Genomic DNA, 15,794 nt, shown 5'->3' on the forward strand with positions numbered 1-15,794 from the left:
GTATAACATGAATGTATTTTATAAATAAAAAATACTTTAAATTAATTTATATTTTGAATTACTAAATTTTGAAAGTGTTTTTGTTTTGAAATATTTGTTTTCCTATAATTAACTTAAATGTTATTCAATGCAATCTTCAACCAACCCTAGAACCATTCTTAACCTTTGTGCTTGATGAAGCTACCATTATGCTTAGTGGAAGAAGATGAACTTTTCTGCAACTTAGCTTCAACAAAAAAATAATCCTGAATCGCTCAAGGGCTCTGAATAACTTTGTAAACTGAAATTTGTGGTGAATAATAAACCTTTGATTTCACCTTTTATGACTTTTTTTTTGTCTTTAAGTCACCATAAATTCATTGTACAAAAATAGTTGTCATAGCTTGTTTAGTTCTTCAATCTTGCTTGATATGAACTAATCAAAGAGAAGCTCAACTAAAACTAACTTTTCTTCGTTAAGACCATTCAATCCAACTTAGATTGGTTAAACCTGAGTAGCTTGGTTATAACTAAGGTTCAACTCAAATAATCCATGACTTATCCCAATGCATCTAATATAAAGATTTCAAATTTCTTACATATATGGAACTGATGTATGATAGCTTGTATGCCTAGTTCCAATGGTCTCCTTGAATGCTTTATCTAGAGATGGTTATGCCATCCAACTCATCATTCTGGATACCAGATTCTTCATTACCATGACTTGAGCTTTTAGGAGTCTTCCTTACCCATTGTTGATTGATTTAAGTTTTGACTTTAGAAATCTTTGCCTTTCCTTTCTCAAAGCCAGTATTTATTGTAGCTCTATTCATAGAGTTCTTGCTTAAATGACCAAGTTGTTTACACACATAACATCTCTTGGTAGGGTTTCTTTTCCTGAAGTGAGTCCTTACATTGTTTGCTCCAATGTGTCCATACTCACCACATAGATAACATATGTACCATGTGTTGTAATCCCAACCAAAGATTTCTTTAGCAAGATGTTTGGTAGGATTCCATTTCTTGGTTCTTAACTCTAAATAGTTATGACCTTGTTTGTTAGATGTGAAGTGTTTTCCTTCACACAAGTAGTTTTCTCTATGCATTCACTTTCTCTGTGTCTGATCTTGTTACAAATATGTCATTTAATATTTAAATTTGACTTTCCATTGCTCCAAATTTGTTTTATGTATGCCCTAACTTTCCACAATGATTACATGTAGGACTTTTATTTTTTAAAGCTCCTTGCTATGATGACTCTCCTTGTTCAGTGTAACCCAATCATGTTTTCCCTTTGTGTCTTTTTTGAGATAGTTAAGCTAATTGATTCATGCTTTCTTGAGATCTCATAATACATTTGTTGGTTTGTTTTTCTTCTCTAAGATCATTCTTAAGTCTATCTTTTTCTGTCCTTAAATTGATGACTTCTTGATTTGCACGATTCAACTGATTTATCATATCTGCTTGGTGTAGTGAAAGCTAGTGGATTTTATTGTCCTTTTCTTCTAGTCTAGTGTTGAGTAATATTTTCTCTTTATTTGCCATCTGTTTGTCATTTTCAGCTTTATTCTTTTGTTCCATAACTTCATGTATCCTGATGAAATGAATCTCCTGTTCTCCTATCATTTTTTTGACTTCTTCTTGTAGAATGAGGTTCCTTCCTAGTAGGTCTTCTATAGTTGCATCTAGGTAAGTGCACAAAGTTGTGGTGCCAAAAGGAGGGTATAAGTGGACACCTTTTTCCTGAAATCTACAAATTTTGAACTTCAACAAGAATTTGAAGATAGTTACGCTCAAAATTTTAATATATGAAAAAAACAAAAGTTGTAGTCCTTTGAATTTAGTTTCTAAACTACTAATTTTTTTTCAAAATGGTTTAGTTTTAGGTCCTCAAAAAAGGGGGCCACAAAAAGTGGTACTATTTATTCCAAAAAAACATAACACAGTACAAAGTGTGGCCCCCCTAAAATTTTAACTTTTTTTTTTTTTTTAATTCTTTAATCGCTCTGGTCAAAAGTTACTGAACACTATGTAGTTTATCCCAAATTTTTCGGGTAATTTTATAATGTGTATTTTTTTTAATGAATTTTTTAACTAGATGCATCCCAAAAACATGAAATATCTGTGTGCTCCCCCTAGAAATAATTGAAAACTAATCTAAAATCAAATTTATTTTTTAACAAAGTGTGTAGAATGGAGTCTAGTTTCTAAAAAACTAAGCTATTGCCAAATTCGATGAACGAGCTAAAATCTATAGCCCAATTAGTACATGGTGGTTTTTGACAAAAAATGAACATACATTCAAAAGAAATTATAGATGAAAGGTTTGAAATAGTTAAAATTAAAAATAAATTATATGGTTAGATAGCTAACACAGAAACCTATAATGTTATGTAACCTGATCTTATTGATACCCAACCATGACGAATCTTGAAGGGGAGCACATAAGAAAAAACAATCATTTTTGGTATGTTTACTGGAAAACACATCTCAGACCTGTTCATAAACTCCAAACCTTTGGGTTGGATCTCCAAGGAAAAACCAAGCCTTAGGCTTGGGTTTAAATAAGCTTTCAATAGCATGTGCGCCCTATAGTGCTCACATGCTATAGTGTGCACGCACTATCTAAAACATAATTTCTTAGTAGCACATGCGCGCTATAGTGCGTACGCACTATTAAGACCTAAATTGCATAAGAGAACTAGGTTGGGGGGGGATAAGGGAATGGCCATGTGTGTGTGTGAGGGAGATAGAGAGAACGTAGGGGATGGGAGAGGGGAGAGAGAAAGTGAGAAAGAGTAGGGGTGGAAAAGAGAGTATAGGATGGGAGAGAGAGTAGGGGTGGCAGAGAGAGTACAAGATGCGAGAGAGAGGAAGTGTGAGAGAGAGTAGGGGTGGAAAAGAGAGAGTGTGGGATGGGGGAAAGAGATTGAAAGTAGGGGATGGGAGAGAGAGGAAGTGTGAGAGAGAGTATAGGTTGGGAGAGAGAGATTAAGAGTAGGGGATGGGGGAGAGAGAGATTAGGCGATGGGAGACGGAGTGGGAGAGGAAGAGTGAGAGAGAGGAGGATGGGAGTGCATGTGTGTGAAAGAGAGAGAGTATGGAATGGGAGAGGGGAAAGAAAAAGTAGCTCGAGAGAGAGTAGGGGATGGAAGAGAGAGTAGGTGATGGGAGAGGGAGTGGGAGAGGGAGAGAAAGGGAGGATAGAAATGTGTGTAAGAGAGAAAGAGAGAGAGAGTAGGGGATATGAGAGAGTGTGAAAATGTGTGTGTGTGTGTGTGTGTGTGTGTGTGTGTGAGAGAGAGAGAGAGAGAGAGAGAGAGAGTAGGCAGTGGGAGAGGGAGTGGGCGAGGGAGAGCGAGTGAGAGAAAAAGTAGGGGATGGAAGAGGAGAGAGGGGGGATGGGTGTGTGTGTGTGTGTGTGAAAGAGAGAGAGAGTAGAGAATGAGAGAAGGGAGAGAGAGATAGAGAGAGTAGGCAATGGCAGAGGGATGGGAGGGAGAGAGAGAGAGAGAGAGAGAGTAGGTGGTGGGAGAGGGAGTGTGAGGGAGAGAGAGGTGGAATGGAAGCGTGTAAGAGAGATAGAGTAGGGGATGAGAGAGAGTAGGTAGTGGGATAGGGACTGCGAGAGAGAGAGGGGGGGGGAATGGGAATGTGTATTTATTTATAAGAGAGATAGAGTAAGGGATGGGAAAGAGTGTGAGAGTTTGAGAGAAAGTAGGAGGTGGCAAAGAGAGCTTGTACGGGATGGGGGAGGAGAGAGAGAGAGAGAGAGAGAGAGAGAGAGAGAGAGAGAGAGAGAGAGAGAGAGAGAGAGAGAGAGTAGGGGATGGGAGAGAGTGTGAGAGAGAGTAGGGGATGGAAGAGAGAGAGTGAGAGTAGGGGATGGGAGAGAGAAAGTAGAGAGGGAGAGCGAGTACTTGAGAGAGAGAGAGAGATAGTAGGCAGTGCAAGAGGAGTGGGAGAGGGAGAGAGGGTGGGGATGGGAGTGTGTGACAAATCTAGAGAGTAGGGAATGGGAGAGGAGAGAGAGAGGGAGGATGGGAGTGTGCATGTAAGAGAGACAGAGTAGGGGATGGGAGAGTGTGTGAGAGTGTGAGAGAGAGTAGGTGGTGGCAAAGAGAGCTCGTACAGAATGGGAGAGAGAGACAGAGAGAGAGAGTGTGAGAGAGAGTAGGGGATGGGAGAGAGAGAATGATAGTAAGGGATGGGAGAGAGAGAATGATAGTAAGGGATGGGAGAGAGAGAGAGTAGAAAGGAAGAAAGAGAACTTAAGAGAGAGAGAGAGAGAGAGAGATAGTGGGCAGTAGGAGAGGGAGTGTGAGAGGGAGAGGGAGAGAGATAGGGGGGATGGGAGTGTGTGTGAAAAATGTAGAGAGTAGGGGATGGGAGAGAAGAAGAGTGGGGGGATAAGAGTGTGTGTATCTCTAAAAGAGAGAGAGTAGGGGATGGGAGAGAGTGTGAGAGTAGGGGGTGGCAGAGAGAGAGAGTACGATGATGGAGGAGAGAAAGTAGGCGGTGGGAGAGGGAAAGAGAGAGGGGGGATGGGAGTGTGTGTGTGAGAGAGAGAGAGAGACAAAGTAGGGGATGGGAGAGAGTGTGAGTGCAAGAGAGTAGGGGATGGGAGAGGAGAGAGAGAGCAAGGGATGGGGGAGAGAAAGTAGGTGGTGGGAGAGGGAGAGAGAGGGGGGATGGGAGTGTGTGTGTGTGAGAGAGACAGAGTAGGGGATGGAAGAGAGTGTGAGTGTGAGAGAGTAGGGGATGGGAGAGGAGAGAGAGAGCAAAGGATGGGGGAGAGGAAGTAGGCGGTGGGAGAGGGAGAGAGAGAGGGGGGATGGGAGTGTGTGTGAGAGAGAGACAGAGTAGGGGATGGAAGAGAGTGTGAGTGTGAGAGAGTAGGGGATGGGAGAGGAGAGAGAGAGCAAGGGATGGGGGAGAGAAAGTTGGCAGTGGGAGAGGGAGAGAGAGAGGGGGAATGGGAGTGTGTGTGTAAGAGAGATAGAGTAGGGAATGGGAGAGAGTGTGAGAGTGAGTAGGTGGTGGTAGAGAGAGAGAGAGTAGAGAGGGAGAGAGAGATAGTAGGCAGTAGGAGACGGAGAGGGAGAGGGAGAGAGATAGGGGAATGGGAATGTGTGTAAGAAAGACAAAGTAGGGGATGGGAGAGGACAGAGAGAGTAGGCGGTAGGAGAGGGAGAGGGAGAGAGATAAGGGGGATAAGAGTGTGTGTGAGAGATCTAAAGAGTTGGGGATGGGAGAGGAGAGAGGGTGAGAGAGGTAGAGAGAGTAGGTGGTGGGAGAGGGAGAGTGAGAGAGAGTAAAGGATGGGAGAGGGGAGAGAGTAGGAAGAGAGAGAGGGAGGGGATGGGAGAGAGAGTAGGGAGGATGGGGAGTGATGTGATTTCACATAGTGCGTACACACTTTATAGTGCGTACCTGCTATAGTGCATATGCACTATCTCAAATCACCTAAAAATGGTAAAAAACCAACATTGGGGCCCATTTCATCCATTTCTTGCTTTTGGTCTGTTATGCATTCTGTTATTCTGACAGAAATCACGGGTTTCAACATAGCAAACACTATTTCAACACTTTTGGAAGTTAGCAAACACCAAATTCAATCATTGGATACATGATTTGAAGACTTTTTGAATATTCCTTGTATAGAAAAGGTTAGTGCAATCCATTTTAAATATTGTTTGTCAATATATAGACACAAATTTGATTATAATTTGACATGTTATTTAATATATAGTGAATTCATTGAAAATTGTATGTTTGAATGAAATGTTATTTCAAAATGGTTAGAAATTTGACAAGTCGTTTGATATATATTGTGTATTCATTCAAATAATTATAATTTTTATATGTAATTGAATAATTTGTAATTTACACATTTTAAGTAATTTGGATGTTTGAATAATTTGACATGTAGAAATCATCATCACGCCAAGGAAGAAACCAAAGATTAAAACAAATAAAGATAGGGAAAGAGATTTGGCTATTAAAAGAGATAAAATGAAATTACTATGTGAAAAAAGAAAATTACAAAGCAATAATGAAGAATTGACTTTCGAAGAGGATCAAGAACCACCTATACAAAGAAACAAAGAGGAAGAATTAGAAAGACAAAGAGAATGAATGAGATTGTTACGCTCAAGAAGACAATTGAATTGTGAAGCTACACCATCCTCCAATGTTGGAGTCATATCGTCCACTACACCATCTTCCAATGTTGAAGGCATATCATCCTCTCATGTAGAAGAGACACTAATTTGTAGATTCGACAATATACACACTCCATCATGTCATGTTGAAAGCACAACATCAACACATCAAGTAGGTGATATTCTATCTTTTACATCTTATTGCCAAGGCACATCATCTTCGGTTCAAGGTACGCAATACACTCAACCTTATATTGATGCTCAAAATGTTGAGAGAATTGAAGAGATTAGAACACCTTCTAGAATTCATTTTAGAAGACCAAAATATTTGATTGATATTGATATTAACATTTTGAAATCAATGCCTAACAATATTAGCAAGCGTACTTGTCAAAGAAAAGTTAATAGTATGTGGAGATTATTTTTTGAAGAATTAAATATTACAGGTCAATGCCAATTATTTGTTGAAATGATGAGAAATTTGAAATTTAGGCCTATAATGAAGATTCTTGGGCTAAGAATGATGGACGATCCAAATGAAAGAAATCTTGTAAAGAATCTAATGAGTGCTTATAACAATGGGTTCTAAATCACGAACCAAAGATAGTAATATCACAAGACGAGTACTCACATCGACAATAGTAAGTAGCCAAATGAAGAAAGCTCGACTCATGAGAAAGACAAGAAAAACATTAAAAATTGGTAGAGGTACCCTAAGGAGAACCATGCTAAGGCATGAGAGATTAGAAGATCCAACAAAAAATAAGTTATGGACATTTAGCGGTAGACTACTGCGAAAGGATAAAGAAATTAGTAAAGCCTTGAAATTATTGATCGAAGATTTTTGAAAAAATAATACATGTGTTTCTCCTAATCAAAGAGATGTTGTAAGGAGGATTGGTAGCCGAAATCGCGAGCCACATGCGAAACATTTTTTGGACTCAACTCAGACACAATTTTTTGCAAAATTTATTAGTATGTATCCTCAAATTCGAATAAATCAAAGATTTTTTGAGATGGGTAAACCTTTTTATGTGAAGATAAATCACACACGCACAACTTGTTGTTGGAGGATACATATTGAATTTTCTAACCATTTTGATGTTTTTAGGCATATATGCGTAGTTTTGCATTCTCTGTTTGTTTTACAGGATTGTGACATAAAAGAGCCACCAAGATATTCAAGGGAATTCATATCCAACATTTTATGTGACATAGGGGACAGCCAACAATTTTACAAGACATCATGCTTGGATGGTACATGCTTATTTTGTGGTTCTTTGCAACTTTTATCAACTTGTCAACATATGGATAGTACGCATGCAATTGGAAATGAAATAGTAGATTACGAAAAATTCAAGACAGTGACATATGCTCTAAAAGATGGGAAACATGGTAAAAGATGTGATCTAGTCATTTAAAAGATTCCAGTGTATGAGTTCATGAAGATTTTTCATGAAAAGATTATTTACGAGTATGCAAGGCATACCCATAGAGCTTGATGGTTGGATTTCCAATTCAAGTTGTGCAAGGATACGTTTCCATTGGATACCATTGTTTTAGTTGTAGATTTTGCAGAGAACTACACACTACAACCACAAAATGAGGTGCAAGAAAAGTATTATACATCTCAACAGGTTTCCATATGTGTTCACATAACATTCATGCATTCACCTACAAGTACAGAGGATGATAGGAAGATTTTGAGGGAGTACCATTTTTACATCAGCAATGATCGATCACATTCTACGGAGTTTGTACATAGTTTTTTTCAACTATTTTATGGAGATTTGGCTAACAGGGGCATATCATATCATTAGCACATTATTTGGTCAAACAATTGTGCATCTCAATTCAAGAATGCACTGATGTTCTATTGGTTGAGCAGGATGCACAAGTTGTGTAGAATTCAATATATGTAGAATTTCATAGAGGTTGGTCATGGTAAGGGAGAGCATGATGGTGCAGGGGCATGCATTAAAAGATCCTTGGCTCATGAAGAACTAAAGTACAAAGATGGAGCAATATTGATAGATGCAAAATCCATCGTCCAATGGTGTAACGCTACAATGGGTCTAGGTAAGGAAGGTGAGTCTACAGTTCGTAGATTTTTTTGGTTGATAGATAATACTAACATTGCACTATATCAGGATTGTTGCACACTAACAGGATCTAGTAAGTTACACTCTTTTAGAAGCTCTGATGCAGGTTCATGGAGTATCCACACACGAAAAAATGGCATGCTATTGTCCATCATGTGCAGAGGAAAATTGGGATGAATGTGAGTCAACTGAATGGGTGGACTAATGGGATATACGGGTGTTAAACCCAATCGACACCTATCATCCCCCACAAGCATTGGAAATGGTAGAGATGGATTCATTTATTGACTTTGACCACTTGTCAGATCTAGTGCAACCTAGTAATATATATATCTTTGTAATTTCAATATGTAACTTTATAACTTTTACCCAAGTATTTTCTGAATTAATGACCGCATTTTGTACATTTGTCACTGCAGGCCATGTTTTTGCTGTTATTGCACTTGAAGAGAATGAAGAAGGGACAAATTATTATTTTTGTCGTTGTGTTGAAGCCAAACAAAAATTGAATCACTCAGTTATAGATGGTGAAGGTTTAGAGTACCATGTCAGTGTGGTGGTTGTAACAGGCACACGGCTTAGACGATATCCTATGAAGAATCCTAACTTGTGGTTATTCGAGGATTGACAAAGAGAGAGGAAGATTCTTCATTATTCAAACCTTGTTGTCGCATCAAATGTCCACTTGATAAAATATTGTGGAAAACCACATAATAAGATTCTTTGAAAAGTTCACGAGTCAGCCATGAGGCAATACTTGAGACATTAAAATGTCGAGCAAATCTAGTTGGCTCATTAGATTGAATAGGGAGAGAGGGAGAGAGATAAAAAGTGATCAATTGGACCCAAATACAATGATACGACCTCTTCCCCAAGACTATCACATGACTAAGGTAGACTGTATTGTTATGATGTGTAAGTGATGAGATTTAGTTTTTATTTGTTTAGAATCTAGATACATTATTTGAATTTATATTAGATTCTCTAATAGGACCCTTTTTTTAATCTTATCTTATATTTTTTACTGTGCTAATTCTTCATTTGTAGGTCACCAAAGAAGAGGGCTAATAAAATTGACGCACAAGTGATAAAGGGTGAGATGCCAAAATCATCTGTGAAATGGTATTATCAATTCACATCCTCAATATTTATTAGTGTCCTTTGTTCAAGTACCATTGTATGCTAATCATCTTACGCCTAGAATTGCAGAGGATCACAATCATCAAAAAGTAAGAAGGAAAATAGGTCTGGATTTGATGATAATGGGGCAGTGACAGATATAGTTCTCTCTAAGGATTCCAATTTGTTGGAATTTGACTCATTATTATCATAAAGTTGGCATGTTGGAAAGGGTTAATAGTTGATTATGTATATTCATCCCATGTGTGTTCCATGAGGTTAATACTATTGTAACATGATCAGTTTGTTCAAGTGACATATGATGAGGTTGTTTGTACAACGTAATGATTGAGTTGAAGTGATTTATAAGTAATGGTTGTTTGTACACTATAGTTTTTAGCATAGACTTCCTAGAATAATTTTTTTACTATGCTTTGAATGAAAAATAGAAATTTCAATCTGCATATAATATGATCCTCTAGTTTTGTTATAGCATGTGCATACATTATCCCTCAATATCAAACACGGAAGGCTATTATCTACTATATTTAGAATTTCTCTGGCAGTTCATACACATGTTAATAATAACTTATTTCCAAATCCAATTGAATTCAACCCGCAATATGGTTAAATTATGTCAATACTAAGGTTTGTAGCATTAATTGGTCACATTCCTAATATTGACACACAACTGAACTGGGACCAACTATTCCTCACAGGTTTACACCAGCAAACATATTTTAATGGAGATGTATATTAGAAGATTCAACACAATGGTGATGCATTTGGGTCATAGCTTTCATGAAGAGTTTGACATAGTTTAAAATAGTTATAAGTACATACTTCTAGGAAGTCACATTCTAATGACTTGAAACAGATTTACAATGCTCAAAACTTCCATTTGTTTAAAGTAGAGCACAATCATATAGAACTAGATTCCAATCAATTACTAGAGATGTCATTCAATTCAGGATAGTCACCTCATAGTCATCTATCTTTTAAGAAAATCATCACTACTTACATGTGATGCTCTGTATGGCCTATTGTGTGGTGACCATTCCAAATATAAATTGTTCACCATTTCATATGAAACTAAACTATCATTGGAACCTAGATGAATTCTTGTCATTCACAACTTATCTTGACTCTTATATTGTGCTCTAAAAATTAATAGCTTTGGTTTCACTTTTTTTGTTTTCCCCTTATAAAAATCAACATTTATCCTTTAGTCTCTAAAATTAGTTAAACATAAGGATATGAACCTCTATGTGCTCTAACTTCTTGACCCTGTTCTTAATCTTCCTTTCACCTTGATCATTTAATTGACACTTAATTGATGTGTTCCCTACCCTTCCTGTAAAAATCCATGTTCCTCTACCTAAACAAAATCTTCCTCCAACTCTATAGCCTCCTCTTTGATAAGAAAAAAAGGTTCATTACCCTTGTCATTTCTTCCTTGTCCTATTCCTATATTATTAGTTTTTCTTCCCCTTCCTCTGTTTGCATTTCCTCTACCACCTTCTTGTCTCTCTTTCTTCCTATTGACCATATCTTATGCACTTATAGCCAATTGGAAACTATCTCTAAGCATCTTAGGAAAAATCAAGGTAATCCCATTTTGCAAGTTTTATATGAGCCCATTAAGATACCTTGCAACATTTTCATCTTTATGCTCTAATCCACCTCTTATGCTCAACTTGTGAAATTCCTCTAAGTAGGTCATCAAACCAATCTCCTTTTCTTTCAAGTTATTCCTTATCCTCTATTTTTGGATTGTATTATTTGATGGAAGAGGCACATCCTTCAAAATTTGGTCATGTTTGTTCCACCCTTACAAAATCTCTTTTCCATTACACTACTCCTCCATGTCAATGTTGTCGCTCTTAGCTATGTTTTGTATAGCTTTACCTTATTTTACTTCACTTATATCTCCATAATTATAATAGTTCTCTTGGGAATCTATCAACCCCAAAAACTCTTCACTATCTATCTTGCCATGATAGATATGGAAATCAATTAATGTCTTTCTTCTACCAAATTAAAATATCTTCAACAACCTTATCATCCTTCTTTCTTCAAGATCGAAGTCCCCTCCATCCTCTCCATGAGGATTCTCAAGTGCTTAAGCATCACTTTCTTGTTCTTCATGCACATCCCTCGTAGGAATCCTTTCCAAAGCTTCTAAGATTTCCAAGATGGTTGCATTTTACTTTCTTACTTGTCTCAGTTCTCTTTACCTTATTGCATCTTAGTCTCTTTGTTTCCTCAACTCTCTATCCATTATTTTAGTATCTTATATCAGCTCTTGTATCTCCTTCTATATTTTTTTTTGGAGGCATCTTCTCAATATAACAATCTACAACACAAGTAACTAATGTTGTACCCCTCAATAGATCTACTAGATTTGATACCAATGATTTGAGGAGTCAAACTAGATCCCCAAGAAGCAATAAACATTCAGCAAATGACTTGTTTCAAGAATAGATTCAAACCATTAAACTAAATACCTACCCTTCTCCACAAGGGTCCCTCCAAATGTTCAAATTGGGTTACCAAATTTATTGGCTTGTCCCAACTCTTTCTAAGGTCTTCAAATATCTCAATTAGGTTGTTCCAATAGTCTAAATGCATATCTTTAATAGGTTTATTCAAAACCCCTTACTTGGACATTATCTAGGCTTGATCTTAGTATCGCTATGAATCAAGTAATTCCTTATTTTCACCAATTTCTCCCAAACCCCATACAAGTAAATTATAGTTACAAATACTACTATTGGAGTATGAAAACATATAGCAATCTCATTTGTAGTTCCTTTGGACCAACTATTTGATCCAACACTATGGATTCAACAAAATAGGCTTAATCACCCTTCACTTACAAAGAAACTCTCAATATTTCTAACCCAAGGCCCTATACGGGCTATGGTAATATTCTATCATGATCTAAAACAACATATTTTCACACCCATCTACCTAGCCATGGTCATTCAATAGGCTAACTACCAAACCCTCAGTCTTGTGCCTTCAAAACTAGGGCTTTCTCAAAGTGCCTTCTCCAACCACTTCCAAATTCAAACAAAGGTTACTTCGCCTTTCCTTGAACATACATGACATATTATAAAGGAAAATATCACCTACAAACCAACAATTTCCATTTTGAAGAAAGAAAGCATTTCCCCTTTATCTCTAGTCATCTTAGTTTCTTGCACCAAAATCATATCTATTTATGCTACCAAACCACATTCCGCAAAATATCCTTCTTATGAGGAGCATTCAATCCTCTAATATTCTATGATATGATATTCCTTTATAACTTTTGTTACAACTCTCCTAGATGGTGAACTATCTCCCATTTACTATATCAACTTTACTTGCCAATTCTCTTATTTCTTTATTATTCTTCCTACCCAAACAATAGTTCTTACCTTCCATATTAGGTTTTTACTTTCTCTTAGTAACCATGTTAGAAAAAGGGCTAGTAGTCGAGAACTTCTTCTTCCTACTATTGACTTCTACCCATTGGCTTTGAGCTTTGTTGGTGCAGGAGCACCTAGGAAATATGCCAAGTTTCCTAAATCATTTTTGGCTTTTAGTGGTCTTGGCAAGACCATATCAATAAGGGCTATGTGATAAAGCCCCAAGTGTGTGAGTTGTGTTTGTAAATAGGTTTTTGTTGTGTTTGAGTTCCCAAGTTGCTTCTATGTTGGCAAAATTGCTTAAATTGCTTGTTAGAGCATAGAATGGTCAAACATTGACCAAGACCCCAGGAGGATGGGAAAGATGGAAAAAATGTTAAAAGTTTTAATTACATGGAAATAGGTTCATTTAACCATGTTTTAGGTCATGGAGCCATTAAATGCACAATAGTGCAAAAATTGCACTTGCAACATTAACAAAAAGTGCTAAAACTTTATAAGGGCTTCAAGAATCATTTGGAAACCTATGAGATCTATTTATTCATGTGGCTAAGAGGTATTTAAGACCAATCCAAGTCAGTTTGAGGGTTGGCACATGCTTTTGTACCAATTTTGGCATTGGAATGAAGAGCAAACTAAGCATTTTGATGACAGTTTTCTGATTTCACCCTTCATTCATACCTTTAATAGATTGATAGGGTTGATGTTTTCATGTGGTTTGACAGTGTATGGAATGTAGATGCTTTGGTGAAGATTAGGATTTTTTTTTATCAATTTCTTTACTAGTTTGAAAAATCTTTTTAAAGTTACCAATTCGCTGGTTTGTACAAAGCAATAATCAAAGAAACCTCTATAACTTGAATTACAATGGTGGAACCATGATGGCCTTTTGGAATCAAGTAATAGACTATATGAACAATGTAAATATGTATTTTGGTCTTGTTTTGCAAAGGTTTGTTTTTTTTTTTCTCGAAGAGGCCCTAGGCGAGTTTGCATACCCGGCTAGGCAATGAAATCAACAAATAAATGTTTGAAAGGAGCATAGAATGGGGTGTTAATGGTGCAGGTGCACCTTGAAACATAGGTCCCTCACCTTTTATTTTTGTTTTCTTGTGCTCCAAGAGAGCTCTTGTAAATAATAATAAGGGTCATTGGACCTAAGTGTGGTAGTTGGGGTGTAGGAAGTCAAAATGTCCTAGGTAGAGTGCAAAATGGCCTAAAAGGCAAGGTATACCTTACCATGGGGTAATGGGTAGCTTAAGTTATGAGTAACTAACTTAGGAAAGGGTCTCTAGCATGAAATTTCTAAGGGGTGACCTACTTGACAAGTTGGAAGTTTAAAAAGGCATGTAAGCAAGAAAAATTGCAAAAGTTGCTCTATTGCAATTTTGCAATTTTTGAAAAAAATGATGTCCTTTGTTAGAAATTGGAGTTTTTTCTTTAAAACATAAAGAGGCTGATGCAAAACATTATGAGGGGAGGAAAATACCTAGGAAGAAGTACAAATGACTTCCCAAACCCTAAAGTGAGGAAGAAGTTGTCATTTTGAAAAAAACAAGTGTTGTAGCATGCATTTTGAGAGCAAAAAGACTGGTTTTTTTCAGTTTTGAGGTTTTCCTTCATTTTTTTTTCGTGTTGTACCTGATATAATGTTAGATGGCATGATTTAGAACAATTTTTATTTAGGAAGTTTGGCTTGAAAGCATTTCGTTTGGTAGTTATAAAAATCTTTTGTTTTTAGGTAGTTTGTTGTCCAGTTTACAACACTTTGTAAAGAAAATGAGGTAACTCACTATCCCACCATAGGAATTGTATGGCCTTTTGGGGATAGTGAGTACACTCAATGTACTATATGCAGGAAAAAGTAGAGCCCTTCAAAATGCTGGCAAGCCAAAGCAAGCTCGGTTAGGGAAGAGTTGCATAAATAAGTATCTTACATTGCAAGATTGTGGATTTTGTTGCAAGCTGCTAAAGGAGGTTGGAAGACGAGTGAAATCAGATTATTTGGGTGAAAGGATAGTGCTCCACCAATCCATTTTGCCAACAAACAAGATAGGACAACAGGTTGTCCTTTGATTCCTTGTAGCTCTATTTTGGAACAATTTGGTGAAATCGGTAAAGAAGAAGGCTTCAGCAACCTATTTTGACATGATAAAGGAGTATATTGCAACGGTGTGAGACTCCTTCCATGATACTACAATTGGTTGGTAAGATTGGTCAAGAAGACCTAGTTTGATTGAAGGTTTTGAGTGATCTTCATTGAGAATGGCAGCCTGACACATAGCAAGAAGTGAAAACTTCTCAAGATAGTGAAGAAGGGTTTAGGATTGGGGGATATTTTCTTGAAAAAGATCCTATAAATCCATGTGGTGATCTTGGAGGACACCCTAAGTCTCAGAGGTAGACTGGAAACATGAATCAGTCATTGATTCATCCCTTCTCTCCCTATCAGTTGGGTGCAATACAAATTCATGGAAGGAAAGAGTGGTGAGTGAAGGAAATTAATTATATAAGATTAGTCATTTAGAGTCCATTTTAGTAGTGGAAGGAAAAACCCTCTATATTCCTATTCATACAAACAAGAAACCCTTGTAAATAGGCATATTTTTGGGAATCCCTTGTACGGATGGCCTGGGTGTTGCAGACCTAAAAATTCTTCAAGGGGAGCCAAAAGGGTACCCAAATCATAAATTTTTTTGAGCTCTTCTTAAGGGTTTGAGGAGATATAAGCCAAAAATCAGTTTTGGAGGCCTAATTTGTTATTAGTCCTAGTAGCCCTCTTAACTATGCAATCTGCAAATCGATTGGAAACCCAATACTCCAATCCACTTAGTGATCCTAAAAACTATTAAATGAGACCTAATACAAGCCTTGGAATTCAATATAGCCAAGAATTCACTCTTGGAAGCTAGTTGTGAAGAATGATGCAATGAGAGCACTAGGGAGACCCCATGGTGAAATAGAGTTTTGAGTTGATTGGTGAGGATTAGTGTAATAAGGGAATAGAGAGAAGA

The sequence above is a fragment of the Cupressus sempervirens genome, chromosome 3, assembly GCF_028749045.1.
Source record: "Cupressus sempervirens isolate cs-2001-9-10 chromosome 3, ASM2874904v1, whole genome shotgun sequence".
In the NCBI taxonomy this organism is placed as follows: Eukaryota; Viridiplantae; Streptophyta; class Pinopsida; order Cupressales; family Cupressaceae; genus Cupressus; species Cupressus sempervirens.